Genomic DNA, 17273 nt, shown 5'->3' on the forward strand with positions numbered 1-17273 from the left:
ATAATTATTTATATTATAATTCTTATGCTTCTACTTAGTATAATATTCATATAACATTAATTAGTGCATATTATAATAATGTATAATTAAAATTATAATAAATATTCCATCTATAATAGAATATAAATAACTATAAACAAAATATATGTGAATATAAGTGTAAGTTATATTTATAATTCTATTCATATCTTCTCAATCATCATAGAAATGTAATATATAATCAAATCATATAATCATAACTATATAAAACTTTCTTTTATGTTGGAATTATGTGGTGAAAGAGACGACAGGCTGATTTTGACAAAAAAATGAATAGATATGATATCAATAGAGATTTTCCCTGTCACCTTAGTTGGCCCTTGGGCTGGCACCAAAAAAAAGAAAATCAATAGTTCCTTCAATGTGCTAGGACTTTTCAGTCCACAATATCATTGCATGAAGTCATTGTAGTTGTGGGTTTTCTGCACCTTCTGACCATACGTTGCATGTTGCATCAGTTTTCTACGCTGCTGTAATAAATTACCACAAACTTGGAGGCCTAAAAAGAAAAAAATAAAAACAAAACAAAACAAACAAAAAACCCACACATGTTTATTTTCTTATGGTTCTGTAGATCAGAAGTCTGACATAAATCTTCTTGGGTAAAGATCCATGTTTAGTAAGGACACGTTTGTTTCTGGATGATTTTTTTTTTTTTAAGATTGTATTTATTTATTTGACAGACAGATATGACAAGTAGGTAGAGAGTCAGGCAGAGAGAGAGGGGGAGACAGGCTTCCTGCTGAGCAGAGAGCTCGATGTGGGGCTCGATCCCAGGACCCCGAGATCATGACCTGAGCTGAAGGCGGAGGCTTAAACCCACTGAGTCACCCAGGTGCCCCTGTTTCTGGATGATTTAATGAAGAATTTTTTTCTTTGTTTGAGGAGTATGTAGAGTCCATATGGATTCCCTGGTTCATGGTCCAGTCTTCCATCTTCAAAGTCAGCATTATGGGGTAAATTCTTCTCATGCTGCAATGTATCTGACTCTGTCTTCTAATCCCCTCTTCTAATTTTAAGATTCCTAGAGATTACATACTGGACTCACCTAGATAATGAACGATAATCTCCTTTTCTTAAGGTCAGATGATAAGAAAGCTTAATTCTATCTTAATACTCTTTGTCATCTGACCTGACATCATCCTAGGTTCTGAGAATTAGGATGTGAATTTTTCTGCCTGTGATGGATTGTAAATTATTCTGGTAATTTCTGTGGGATAAACCTTTTGGCCTTTTAGTGATTGAAACATCACATAATTAGACATGTACAATAATATGTAGATATAGAAATATAAAAAATACAACTAGAAAAGAGTATTGCTGAATGTTATGGGAATTTGAGTAGAAATACAGGATCTTCACTCAAAAATACTTGCCTCTGGGAAATGGGAAAAGTTTGATAAGGATTGAGTAAAAGAATATATTGAAACAAAACTGAGAGAAGTAAAAGAAAATTGAAGTTAGGATTTTTCAGTGTGTGGGATCATCTTGTTCAATTATTATGCATTGTACTTATTCTTATACAAAACTAACTAGGCACATGTTAATTTTTCATTTTAGCCATGCATTTGTTCTTATTGTAGTCCATCTGTCTTGTGTGAGATCTATTAGAAGTCACAAAGGAAGGGAAGTGAAAACAAGGTAGAAAGTGTCATGGTAGTGGTTACAGTCATTGTCATCATCTAGGAGGTAAAAGATTCATTAGATGTTTTACTTCTGATATTACATTTTAACAATATTAGTAAGAATGATTATACACTTCACAAGTGAGTAAACTGATGCTGTGAGAAAAAATCACATAGCTAAAAAGGGGCATTGAACAAGGATTCAAACCCGGGTCTCCTTGACTGCACAGGCTGTGTCCATAACACAATGACACAGAACAGTGGAAGTGTAGCAAGTCCTTATTCTCTCTGCTCGGCTCTAGGTATCTCAGACATCCCATCAATTCCATTAGGCTAAGATGAGTCCAATATATACTTCAAACTATCCTCTAAAACAGCTGAATACAACAACTGAGGATTTCTGGGGGTTAGACCTACAAGACATGGGAAATACTAGAAATAAATATAAACCCAGAGATCTCTTCTCATCACCGGGTAAGAAAGATGGGAGTCTAGAGACGAGGAGTACGTCCATGCAGGTGAGAGATGGTGGAAACGTAGGTGTCTCTCCCACAGTTCTATTCGCTGATTTAACTTCTCCCTGAATGAACCTAGGCAGTGTTACTTTCTTGTGTGTGAAGGAGAATGTTGCCTCTCAACGAGCGCCTTCACCATGAGGTACTGGGGACGGTCCTCCAGAGCAGCCCTTGTCATAGATTAAACTGTTATCTGGTGTCACAGTGCAAGCATTTGCAGAACATTCTTAGGCAGTATCAACGCAGGTGTCACCCAAAACTGCATCAGACGAACATCCTTCTCATGGCCAGATCCAACTTGTCACGATGCACGGATAGTCTTGGCGACCCACTTCTACCAGGGCTTGTTTGTGAAATGCTCTTTATCTAGATTTTTCCCACAGTGTTTGTGGGCATGAGGAAAGCAGCCATGTGAGGGTGGCCTTGTGTACTCACTCCTGCTACCTCCCGCCTGAATATGTGGTGTTTGTGAAAGCCCGGGGTAGGAACAATGCTCTCTCACAGGTGATTTCAATTCCACCTGAGAAGAAAAAATGCTTGAGAAGTCCAGTGTTCTGTGTAGCTTATTTAGCCACTCCCACTCTGATTCTGTTGATGCCCTGCACTGCTAGGTGAGAGAGGTTTTGTTTAATTCATAGGAACAAGTTTAGAACTCTGTAAACACTATCCTTTCCTTTACATTTATTACCACTGTTTCAATTCAGTTGAATGAACGCTTATTTATACAGTACCACTGGTTTGTAAAATATTCATGACTCCTTGCATTACACAGATAGGTTAATATTATGCTTTCCCTAGAGCTCTGGCCATAGAAGTTTCATAGGCTTGAAATGCTGACCACTTTCCAGACTTTGTAAATTTGCTTTCAACCTACTCAAATTGGTGTACATAAGTCATGAAGACTGAGGCATTCAAGCTATCAAACTGTTTTCAAAGTCTTACCCCTAGGGGAGCAGACAGAGAATCCCAATTGGGGTATGAATCATAGCTGTAGACCAAATGCCATACCATCCTAAAAAACAACAACAACAACAACAACAACAAAACAACTTGGCCATTTCCAGATAGGCTCTTTGAGCTTTCCTATTTCTGCCAGGAGAATGACCTCACAATAATCCTCACTGCTGCAGAGAAAAAAACTGATGCTTAGAGGAGGAAGGGGGTGGTTGTGAAGATCTGGGCATACTGTAAAGAAAGTAATTAAGTGACAAAACCACTCTTGGAAATCTTTAAGTAGAATAATGGAGCATATCTCAAACTTCTATGTCAAATGAACAGTCATACCATCTTTGTTTCTATCTCCCTCATTCTTTTGCTGTCAGCCTTTCCATATGCCCTTTTCTTCCTATTTCTGTGTTTGGGCCTTTCTGATGATCTTTTTTATTTATCCCTTTGTCTTGCTATTTCCACATGTACCATCCAAGTAATGTAGTGAATATTGTTTCAATTTCTTTTTGATCTACTTATTTGCTAATCCAATGTTGTCACAAGTACCTGGTTCTGAATTATCAATTGTAGTTTAACCTTTCCACAAATGAAAGAAGAGTCTCTTTAACATAAGCCTGATTTCCAAGCTAATAACCAAAAGGCAATGTCATGCTTAAATCGACTCTCTGTAATCCTCCAAATGAGGTAGAGAGATTAGAGAGAACAGGAATTAATAGATCATGGATATTGAATGAGTAAAATGTTCTTTAATTTAATTCATACTTCAGCTCTGATGGACTCTGATAGCTTAGGAATGGAAAAGTACAAAGGGTGAAAACATGACAGATAACAGTTTTGAAGTTTAACATCGTAGAGGCAAATGAAAAAAAAAAAAAAAAGAAAGAAAGTACTGTGTTGAGTGACAGCATACATACCAGAGTAAAGCAAAGTTTAACATAAAAGAAAAAAACCTACAAACATTTTAAACATTAAGCTGATCTCAACTTAAAATATGATTGCAAATAAGATACATATAAAGATTTCAGATGTTAGAAAGGAAAAGAAAAATTCAGAGGAACACACAATGCTGATATTTAACAATGATATGTAGATTTCACACTCAACAGTGCTTCCTCGGTAGCAGGCTAGCTTCACATTATACCCGTGGAAGGTAAACTGGTAAGTATTTCTCCTTCTGCACTTGCTCTAGAAGTATAAAAATTACTGTATTACCTAAATTTTAAACAAGTTCTAGTTTAATATTAATGATTTTAACACCAATTTTGTATATTGTACTTTATGATTTAAGCTAGCATGTGGAATTTCTGTGGACTTTCAAATCAAATATAAATCAGAAACAAATCATAATACTAACTTATCAACCAACTACCTGTGTGATGCATTTTTGGTTAGTTTGTTCTGAAGTAGAGCTTTTCTGAGAATGAGAATGTCCTTCTCCGAAGTATGAACAACCTTCAACTTTCTTTGTTAGTGAGACTTCCAGTATTTCCATGTATTACCCTTACCACCATGTACTGGAAGAAACAAAAGGAAGAAGAAAAAAAAATTAGTCATGAATTTGGAACCAGTTGGATGTGGACTCAAAATTGAGCTGTGTCAACTGGTATTAGGCAATGTTTGTCAACTGACTTCTTATGAGCTGCATTGTCCTCATGATAAATTCAAGATATCAAAATTATAATGCCTATATTATTGCTTATATCATTTAAATAAGATGAAACATACATAAAGCACAAAGCTTCATGTCTATTATTTGAGTTGATTATTAGTGCATATAAATCATTATCTCATTTACCTTAGAATTTCAAAGTTGAATTCTACTTACTAAATCTTATTTGCCAAGGAAGAAGTTCCAGTTCCTTGAGTGGTCCTAATTTATAGATTGTTGTTACACAAGCAGAGTAACGTGAGATGGTATCCTTCCTATCCTTTTCCAGGACATCAGTAAGACAACTAGGTGAATAAGTGGGGTTAGGTGGGAAGTAGCAGGAAAAGAACTCTACAAATATCATTGTCATCAAAAGTAGAAGATATTATAATTCATAGTCTGTAAGAACACTTACAGACTACTAAAACCTGTTGGGATTTTGTGGATTTACAGTGGAGGATTGTACTGAAGTGGATGTTGTCTCTTGTGATGGTAGATTTCACAGACAGCCAGCAACATAATGTATAGGAGAGAAAGTCATTATTCTCAGGATGAAGGCAAATATAGTAGAGATAAGGCAGCATTCATGAAAGAAGAAATACAATGGAACAAAAACAAACAAAACTCCAAAAAGTAGAGTGGGAACATGGCCCAGAGGTTGCAGATTTCAGAAAATGTCAATATGCATACAGTTCCTTGAGATGAAGACTCAGTTCACCAATAAAAGCTCTGTATCTTGCATGCAGCCGTGAGAGGGACTACTTCTATGGGCAGGTGTGGCTGCAGAGGCCCTCTAGGAGCACATTTGGTTCAGAGAAGCAGAGGAGAAAGAAAAAAGAGGAAAGAAAGCTATTTTCTTTTCAGAGAAGCCACTCACCCTTAGAAACAATGAGGAAAAAAGTGATCGGTATCAGAGTTGGTAGGATCCACGGCAGTTTGAAATGCAGAGATCTTTGGATATAGCTAATAATCCATGATATCCCTAAGGGTGAGTGAATGATTTCATTATTTGACTTACAAAGAATATCAGGAACTGGCAAGCAGAATGATGTTCTCTGCCACCCTAATAATATATATATATATATAAAATCCTTGGCCTGCTTCCACTTTCGAACAAGTTCTCACACTCTGAGCCAATACATGAAGGGAAGCCTGAAAATTATTTTATTTTATTTTATTTTATTTATTTTAGAGAGAAAGACAAATACATGGGGAGGGGAGAGGTACAATTGGGAAGTGAGAGAGGCAAGCAAACTCCACATTGAGCATGGAGCCCAACACAGGGCTCAATCTTACAACCCTGAGATCATGACCTGAGCTGAAACCAAGAGTCAGGTGCTTAACTGACTGAGCCAACCAGGGACCCAGAGAGCATAGAAATTCTTTTAAAAGGACCCTCTAATGCTAGTTATTGAGGATTTGGAGCATGGAAGACCTTAAAGGACAGCTAAGAGAGGAAATTCTCTTGGTATGTAGAGCTTGAGTGGTAAATTTGTTTACACAGCAAGTATGAAGTCACAGTGGTCCACAGTGAAGATATATAGGGACTCAATATTAGTGGCGTGTTGGTGAAAAGCTGGAAGGAGAACGATTAGAATATCAGTGAGAACACTGTCCAAAGAAGAGTCATGAGGATAGCTTTATGACACTCATACAAAGTGTGAGGGTCTCTGTATCTCACACCAGAAATTATCAGTGCAGAGAAGTCAGTGGGCAGTTTTTACACAGAATATTGATAGTGGAAATGAGACAGTCTCTATCTATATGTGAACTCAACAACTCACAACTTTCTGCACCATAGCTGATATAGCTAGCACATCTGCTGAACATTCTACATATTATCAAGAACAATGTTAAGCTTTACATAAGGCACTACACCTTGAGGAGACTGAAATACACTGTATGATGTATTGATGATGTAGAGATCATCAGATCTCCACTATGGGGAAGGCAGCACTTTGTCCTCATTTGGAACTGATTATCAGATGAATCTGTAAGTAATATTTACCTCTCTTGCCCACAGTGCCCCTATCAGTTTACTATTTAGGACATTACAGATGCTCTTCTTTAATAGGATAAAATCACATGTAGCATCATCTTTGAATGATGGTCTCAATTTTATGGTGATGGAGAAAAGAAGAATAAATATATGATTATGGAATCTGCTGCATTCTCCCAGAAGCTACTGTCACAGTGGAATGTAGAAATGTGTTAAAGACATAGTGAGAACATCTCATTGAAGATGTTACTTTGTGGGGCGTAGCACTGTCTTTTAGGATGCAGTATGTGTGTTGGACCTAAGTGCATTACACGTGTTTGGGTTCCCATGGGTCTCTTTCATTTATAAACCAAGAGGGTAGAAAGAGGATTGACTCCTCTCTCTATCATTCTCTGGGACTCCTGTGTGGAGTTTGTACTACCCAAAGCACAGTTTAAGGCTCAATATAATTAAAGGCACTCACATTAAAGGACTAGGGGAGGGGGATGTTTTCCCCAGAGTATACAGTAAGTGTTCCACTGAATCTAAAGCTATCATGGACACCTGTTCCTCTTGGCAGACCATTGGGCAAAGAATAGTTTAATGCTGATGATGATGACAGAACAAAATTGCTGCTACATGCTGGGACCTGGACAAGTTCGTGTGAATTCCTGGTAACTTCCACTGGTTTCATGATTGGTGAAAATAGTAAAATGGAAATTGGAATAATAGCAGCTTGGTAAGGCCACATTAACCAGGGACTTGAATCCCTCAAGAAAGAATGTCTAGGCTGGACAAGCAAGCTAAGTTAGCAGAAGAATTCTCCCAAATGAGGCAAATCTATAGTGTGTGATATAGGAGGAAAATGATGATAGTTGCAACAGTAGGACTATGAAATGCTTCCCATATTCTGTTTTAAAAACTTATTTGCATAATTCAAAGTTGGCTGCCAATGTGAAGTGTAGTAACAGAGTGAATTCACAGTGGACCATGAACAGTCTTGAGTGACAGGAGTAAACTGCAACAGATATGGTTGATATGTCACCACATATACCCTTGGCCCATCTCTGAGTAATCTGAAACCACAGTGGATAATTCCCAACACTTCTGCTGCTAGATTAATCACCTTCATCCTTCTACTTCTTTTCGAGAGAGCTCAAGAGCTTGCCTTGGGAACTTGCTGAACCCTTCCCCAGGACATTCTTGAAATTCTGCGTAACACCTCCAGAAATAACCCTCAAGAAACGAGGTCCTAGAGCTGGTGGATAAACATGACAGCTTCCTCATTTCTCCATTTTTGTATGGTTTTTCTGAGAGTTCCCATAGGACTAAGCTGCAGTTGCTGACAATGGAAACCTGCTCATTAACAAACATTCACTGCCTTTTCTTAATTCACAGATTCAGTTTCTTTGCTTTCCTTCCTCTATATTCTGACATCACTTGTATCCAAGGCCATGTCAACAGGCCTGCTTCTGGAGAAATTCAAATTCAGACATAATTCAAAGCGTGCTTTTTGATGTTAAAAAAAGATAACTTGACTCTCAGTATTGAAAGTGCATGTTATATGCCATTGGCCCTTTTTGATAAACATTAAGACTTTCCTTAATAAACATATAAGGTATACACTTGGGGGTACAATTGTTTGGGAAGAGAGAAAAAAAAAATCAATTGACTTACAAGGTAGAAAAAATTAATGCTTGATTTGTCATCCTATAAATAATGCTGTCATATCCAGGATCCATTTTCCAGATATTGTAAGAGTTGATAATCACAGCCAAGGCCAAGGCAATCATTATCCAAAGTACCATGCTGAAAACCACCAGATACTCAAGGTTATACTTATATGTGAGGTTATAGGGGCTTCGTGGGTTTTTTGCTTGTTTTGCCTCAAGAATGTAGCTTCAAGTTCCCTACAGAAATATTCTCAAAAAATAAAAATGAGACCCAAGTGTCTAATGTGGAGCTAAGTTTACTTTCAATAATTAAGATTTCAGGCTAATAGTTTTTAAAATAAGCTCTATGTTATCAACAAGCATCACTTTAGGAAACTATGGGAGGATAGACTTAAGAAATGACTTACCAAGAGTGACAACAACAAAATGGCAGATGAGGAGCCCAGGTTTCCATCACTCAAGGGAGACACTGAGTTAACAGCAGTACATGAACCACAATACTCTGATGAGGATACTAGAAACCATTTAAGGGACTGCAACACCCAGGCAACTGTATAACCAAGAGAAGGAATTATGCTAGTTAGAAAATTGTATTGTATTTTGCTTGTCCCTACTCTTTTTCCCACCCAGCAAAGCTTGGTGTGATTGGTGTGATATTACAATTTTTAACTCCTTCCTGAAGACAGAGGAAAAGAATAGAACTTGAATCCAGCATTTGGACTTGTTTGGAAGCTGCCCAAGAGATAGGTTTCTGGGTCATGGGTTTCAAGTACTGACAGGAACAGTGGTATACTTTGAAACTGAGATTGGAAGCTGCTAAAAACAGAAGCACACACTACTGTATCTGCAGTTCTACAGCCTATCACCAAGGACAGTAAGAGATTATAGGTAAAAGAATACAACAGAAAATGAAACTGAAAACTCCTATGAAGAAACAGGCACGGGCCACTTAGGGAAATAAAATAGTTGAAAACAGCCATATGTGCTAGAATAAAAGCATCCACACAAGTGTAGAAAAGATGCATTCTCTGAAAGTTTGAGTGGTCTTCAAAACTCGTAGCAGAGTATATTGGCAAAGAGCTTTCCATCATGAAACCAGCACATAAAGACTGGAAAAGATGGCTATTGTTTTAAATGGTCAAATCACACCAAAGATAACAAAAATAACAAGCCATACAAAGAATTAGGGAAACATAACCCAATCAAAGTAACAAAATAAATATACAGAAACTGACCATCAAGAAATGGAAATTACTGAGTTTCCTGACAAAGAATTTAAAACAAGTCTTTTAAAGATGTTCACTGAGCTAAAAGAAGACAGATAGACAACTGACTGAAATCAGTAAAATGATGCATGAAAAAAATAAGAATGTCAACAGAGATAAGAGCCAGGGGTGGGGGGAAAATCTGTACAGAAATTCTGGAGACAAAAATAAAAGAACTGAACTAATAGATTCACTAAAGAGATTTAACAACAGACTTGACCAAGTGGAGGACAGAATCAGCAAACTAGAAGATAGGTCACCTGAAATTATTTAGTCAGTGGGCCAAAAAAAAAAAGAGTCCCTAGAATTTGCAGGATAAACATCTAATGGACAGTACATGTAATATGAATCTAGAAGAAGGTGATAGAAAGGGTCAGAGAACTTATTAAAAGAAATAATGGTCAAAAACTTCTTTACTTTGGAGAAAGAAATGAACATATGGATTCAGGAAACTCACTGAACTCCAATTAGGCCAAAAACAAAGATATCCACACCAAAGTACATAGTAATCGAACTGCCATATGTCAAAGACAAAGAAAGAGTCTTGAAAGCTACAAGAGAAAAGCACCTCATCATAGTCAAAGATGCTTCTATAAGGTTTTAAGTGAATTTTCTCAGCAGAAGTCATGAAGACAAGGAAAGAATGGGATGATATATTTAAAGTGATGAAAGAAAACTATTAACCAAGAATCCTAAAACCAGCAAAACTATCCACCAAAATGAGGGAGAAATTAAGTCATCCCCAGATAAACAACAGCTGAGACAACCATTAGACAACAACCATTAGACTGACACTACAAGCAATGCTAAAGAGAGTCCTTTGAATTGAAATGAAAGGATGACTGACAGCAACATGAAGCTACTTGAAAATATAAAGTTCTCAGGTGAAGTTAAATATATAGATAAATACAAATCCTGCATTACTGTAATTTTCTTATGTGAAATCAAATTGAATCCCCAATTTCTAACCTTTTATAGAATTTCAAAGACAAAGATGATTTTAGAGGGACCTGGGTGGCTCAGTCTGTTAAGCATCTCACTCTTGATCTCATTTCAGTTCTTAATCTCAGGGTCATGAGTTCAGGCCCCACACTGGGTTCCAAAGCTAAGCATGGAGTGTACATAAAAACCAAAATCAAAAACAACAACAACAAAAAACATTTTTAAAAGGCCTATAAAATCTATGTTAATGGGAACACAATAATAAAGAATTGTATTTGTGACATAAAAAAACAATGCAGGGGAGCAGAACTGTGAAAGTGTAGGTCTTTTGTATGCAATTAAAGTTAAGTTGTAATCAGTTTAAGATAGATTGCAAAAACCTACAAGAAACACAGAAAGCAATTAACAAAATGCCAATACTAAGTTCTTTCCTGTTAGTAACTACTTTAAATATAAAGGGATTAAGGGATTAAATGTCCTAATCAAAGATCTAATATTGGCTGAATGGACCAAAAAAAAAAAAAAAAAAAAAAAGAAGGATCCAGTGATATGCTGTCTACATGATACTCACTTTTACATCTAAAGACACACTGAGGCTGAAAGTGAAAAGGTGAAAAAAGATACCCCATGCAAATGGTAATCAGAGGAAGGCAGGGGTGACCATACTAATCAGACAAAGTAGACTAAGTCTAAACTCTCATAAGAGAGAAAGAACAGGGGCACCTGGGTGGCTCAGTGGGTTAAAGCCTCTGCCTTCGGCTCGGGTCATGATCCCAGGGTCCTGGGATCGAACCCCGCATCGGGCTCTCTGCTCAGCGGGAAGCCTGCTTCCTCCTCTCTCTCTGCCTGTCTCTCTGCCTACTTGTGATCTCTGTCTGTCAAATAAATAAATAAAATCTTTATAAAAAAAAAGAGAGAAAGAACATTATGTAATTATAGTTATATAATCATAGAAGGATGAACTCACCAGGATGATACAAGAATTGTAAATATTTATTCACCAAATATCAGAATTTCCAAAAAATAAAGAAAACAATTAATGAAATTGAAGAGAGAAATAGAACAAATACAATAATAATAGGAGCCTTCAATACTCCAATTCCAATTAATGAATAGAACAATCTGACAAAACATCAATGAGAAATCAGAACTTAAACAAAACCTTAGAACAATTGGACCAAAGAGACAAAGAGAGAACACTACAGCCAGCAATACCAGAATACACATTTTTCTGAAGTGTTAATAGAATATTCTTCGAGATATACCATATTTTGGCCACAAAACAAGTTTCGACAAATTTAAATCATTGAACTCATTAAAATCATGCAAAGTATTTTTCATAATACAGTATTTTTAGAAATCAAAAGAAGATGGAAAATTGGAAAATTCAATAATATGTAAACGTTAAACAGTACATTCTAAAATGGCCAATGAGCCAAAGAAGAAATCACAAGAGAAGTTGAAATGAACATGAAGTGAATGAAAAGAATATGAAATATATTGAGACAAGTGAAAATAAAAATATAACATGCCTAAACCAAAGGGATTGAGGAAAAGCATTGTTAAAAGGGAAACCGAGAGCTGTAAATGCTTATTTAAAAAAAAAAATCTCAAATCAACAACCTGAGAAGGAGCTAAGGCAGTGGAGTAGGAGGAGGAGCCTATACTTGCCTTGTCCCTCAAACACAGCTGGATAAATATCAGATCTTTCTAAATGCCCCAAAAATCAACCTGAAGATGGACAGAACAAACTACACAACTATAGGAAGAAAAGAAACCCTATTAAGGAAGGTAGAAAGAGCAGAGATGTGGTTTAGGAGAGAAACAGGTCATGGGTGCTGTGGTGGGGAAGGAGCCTCGGCTGTGAAGAAAGGTGAGAGAAAGCGGAGTACACAGGGATATGCACAAGTACACTTCTCCAAAACCATTGGCTGGGAAAATGAAAGGGACTTATTGTGAGGTTTTGTAACCAGCAGGGCTCAAAGACTGGAGTTTTGGAGGTCAACTGTGTGGCCAGTGGGGAGCCCACTGCAGGTAAGCAGAAACTCTGCAGAGGACTGACCTGAGGGAAAGAGCAGCCAAAACACAGCAGCAGACTGCACACAGCATACACCAGAAACACTTCCTGAAGCACCAGGCCCTGCACAGTACTGACCTCTTCTTCATAAAGCCATTATTCTCAAGAAAAAGGAAACACAACAGGCTTTCCTAATACACAGAAGAAAACAGAGACCTACACAAAATGTCAACATGGATGAATTCATCTCAAAAGAGAGAATAAGAAAAGGACATGACCAGGAATCTAAAAGACAACCTTCAGAATGGGAGAATATATTTGCAAATGACAGAACCGACAAAAGGTTTAGAAAGACGTTACCAAACTCAACACCCAAAAAGAAATAATTTAGTTAAGAAATGGGCAGAAAACATGAACAGACATTTTTCCAAAGAAGACATGCAGATGGCTAACAGACATATGAAAAGGTACTCAACATTACTCATCCTCAGAGAAATACAAATCAAAAGCACAATGAGCTTTCACCTCGCACTTGTCAGAATGGCTAAAATGAACAACAAAGGAAACAACAGGTGTTGGCAGGGATCTGAAGAAGGGGAATACTTGTACACTGTTGGTGGAAATGCAAACTGGTGCAGTCACTGTGGAATATAGTAGAGAGGTTCTTTAAAAAGTTAAAAATAGAACTACCTTATGATCCAACAATTGCACTACTAGGTATTTACCCAAAGGATACAAAAATGTATTGAAGGGATACATGCACACTGATGCTTATAGCAGCATTATCAACCATAGTCATATTATGGAAAGACCCCAAATATCTATTCATTGATTAGTAGATAAAGAAAATGTGGTATGGAATATTACTCAAGATTTCAAAAGAATGAAATCTTGCTATTTGTAATGATGTGGATGGAGCGAGAGAACATTATGCTAAGCAAATTAAGTCAGTCAGAGAAAGACAAATACCATATAATTTCACTCATATGTGGAATTTAAGAAAAAAAATAGATTAACATGGGGGAAGGAAGAGAGATGCAAACTATAAAATACACTCTGAGCTATAGATAATGAACTGAGGGTTGCCGGAAGGGAGGTGAGAAGGGAGATGGATTAAATGGTGATGGAGATTAAGGAGTACATTTGTTGTGGGACCACTGGGTATTGTATATATGTGATGAATCACTGAACACTCCTCAAAATAATATTGCACTATATGTTAACTAACTTTAATTTAAATAAAAACTTGAAATTAAGAAAAACCTAATTTTATATATTAAGAAATGAGTAAAAAGAACAAACAAAACTCAAAGCTAACAGAACGAAGGCAGGAGGGTGAGAGATAAATGAAACAGAGAATTAAAAAATAGAAAAAGTCAACGAACATAAGAATAACTTTTTCTAAAAGATCAATACAATTTACAAGAGTATAGGTATATTAACTGAGGACAAAAGAGATAAGATTCACATAGCTGGAACAATAAATGAGACGACATTACTATCCATGCTGCAGAAATATAAAAGACTACAAAGACTATGAAGACTTATATACAAATAAATTGGATAACCTACAAGAAATGAATACATTCCTAGAAACACAATCTATCAATTTTAAGTCATGAAGAAAATAGAAAATATGCACAGACCTAAAATTAGTAAGGCCATTAAATCACGTTAAACCAGTAGTAAAAATTTCCCAACAAAGGACAATTCTAGGACCAGATGTTTTTATTGGAGAATTCTATCAAACATTTAAGAATTGACATCGATCTTCCTTAAACTCTTCCAACAAACAAACAAACAAACAAACAACAACAAAAAATTGAAGGGGAGGGAATGTTCCCAAACTCAATATGTGAGACCAGCATGAGTCTAACACCAAGGCCAGACAATGGTACCATAATAAAAAAGCAAAACAAAACAAAACAAAAAAATTGCAATTGATAAATATTGATGCAAACAGAAATCAGTGGCATGTTAAAAGGATTATACACCATGACCAAGTAGGATTTATTCTTGGGATACAAGAATGTTTCAATATATTAAAATCACTCAATGTAATACCCAGCATTAACAGAATGAAGGATTAAAAAAAATTAAAGACACTATCATCTCAATGCTACAGAAAAGCATTTGACAAAATTTAACATCCTCTTAAAAAAGATATGGTCCATATATACAATGGAGTATTATGCTTCCATCAGAAAGGATGAATACCCAAATTTTATATCAACATGGATGGGACTGGAAGAGATTATGCTGAGTGAAATAAGTCAAGCAGAGAGAGTCAATTATCATATGGTTTCACTTACTTGTGGAGCATAAGGAATAACATGGAGGACATGGGGAGATGGAGAGGAGAAGTGAGTTGGGGGAAATTGGAGGAGGAGACAAACCATGAGAGACTGTGGACTCTGAGAAACAAACTGAGGGTTTTGGAGGGGAGGGGGGGGCGTGGGGATGGGTGAGCCTGGTGGTGGGTATTAAGGAAGGCATGTATTGCATGGAACACTGGGTGTGGTGCATAAACAATGAATTTTGGAACACTAAAAAGAAATAAAATAAAATAAGATGGAAAAAAATTCAACATCTTCCCTAATACAAACACTCAAAAAAAGTGGAAATAAAAGTGAACTATCTGAACTTAATAAAGACCGTATATAAAAAGGCCATTAGCAAACATCATAGTCATCAGTGAGAAACTGAAAACTTTTCCTCCAAGATGAAGAACAGGAGAATGATGCCAACCCTGCACTTCTATTCATTATCGTACTGAAATCCTAGCAAAGCAATTAGGCAAGAAAAAGAAATAAAACACATGTGAATTGGAAAGAAAGAAACAAAATCTCTGTTCACAGATGACATAAAATTATATGCAGAAAAAAATTAGATTACACACGCACACACACACAACTGTTAGAACCAGTGAATTAATTTATCCAAGTTTCAGGACAAAATCAACACAGAAAATTCAGTTGCATTTCTATGCACTAACAGTGAACTATCCAAAAAAGAAATTAGTAAATAATTCCATTTATAACATGTATTCTCAGGCTGCCATTATCACAGACAAGGTGGCCTGAACAACAGAAAATTCTTTTTCACAGTTCTGTAGGATGGAAGTGCAAGAACAGGTTCTGGCATTTTTCAGTTTCTGAAGAAGGCTCTCTTCCTGCTTGTAGAAGTCCACCTTTTCACTATTTCCTCTGGTAGTATTTTCCTTGGTGTGTCCCAGGGGAAAGAGGGCGGGGGGACAAAGGAAGGAAGGAGAGAGGGCAAGTATAAGCTCTCTGATCTCTCTCCTTCTTATAAGGACACCCATTACTATTGGCTTAGATCTTAATCCTTATGAGCTCATTTAATCTTACCTCCTTATGGGCTTTATCCTGAAGTACAGTCACATTAGGGCATAAGACTCCAATACAGAATGTTTTTCAGGGGGCCTAATTCAGTCCATAAAAGAATAGCATCAAAAATAATAAAATATTGGGGCTCCTGGGTGGCTCAGTGGGTTAAAGCCTCTGCCTTCGGCTTGGGTCATGATCCCAGGGTCCTGGGATCGAGCCCCACATCGGGCTCTCTGCTCGCCGGGGAGCCTGCTTCCTCCTCTCTCTCTCTCTCAGCCTTGCTCTCTGCCTACTTGGGATCTATGTCTGTCAAATAAATAAATAAAATCTTTAAAATAAAATATTTGGGAATAAACCAAACCAATGAGATAAAAGCCTTGTACACTGAAAATGACAAAATATTACTGAAAGGAATTTAAAAAGACACAAGCAAATGGAAAGACATCTTTTTTTTAATGGATTCAACGCCTTCATACTGTTAAGATGATATTGTTACACAGAGTGATCTACAGATCGGTGCAATTCAAAAATCTAGACTGCCATTTTTAAAGAAATAGAAAAATCCATCCTAAAATTCATATTGATTCACAAGGGATACGGAATAGCCAAACAATCTGGAAAAAGGAAAACAAAGTTGGAAGTCTCACACTCCCTGATTTCAAACCACATTAAAAAGCTACAGGAATCAAGACAGTGTGGTATAAGCATAAAGATAGACATGCAGATCAATGGAAGAGAGAGCCCAAAAATAAACCACCAAAAATGGCAAAAATATACAATGGGGAAAGGATAGTCTCTTTAACACATTGAAAACTGGTAATTCATATTCAGAATAATGAAATTGGATCTTTGCCTTACATGTGTCACAAAAATCAACCCAAAGGAAAGATTCAAATATAAGCTCTGGAACTGTAAAACCCCTAGGAGAAAACATTAGGAAAAGTGACTTGATACTAGTTTTGGCAGTGATTTCTTGGATATGACACCAAACGCAAAATAGACAAGTAGAACTACAAAAAACTAAAAACCTCTGAGAGGGTAAAGAAATGATTATCAGAGTGAAAAGACAGCCTATGGACTGGGAGAAAATATTTGCAAGTACTATATCTGATAAAGAGTTGAATATATAAGAAACTGGCAACTCAACACAAAAAAAACAAAACAAAACAAAAAGCAAACAACCATATAACCCCATTAAGAAATGAGCAAAAGAAGTGAGTAGCTATTTCTTCAAATAAACATATAAACAGCCAATAAGCATATGAAAAGATGCTCA

The sequence above is a fragment of the Martes martes genome, assembly GCF_963455335.1.
Source record: "Martes martes genome assembly, chromosome: 11".
In the NCBI taxonomy this organism is placed as follows: Eukaryota; Metazoa; Chordata; class Mammalia; order Carnivora; family Mustelidae; genus Martes; species Martes martes.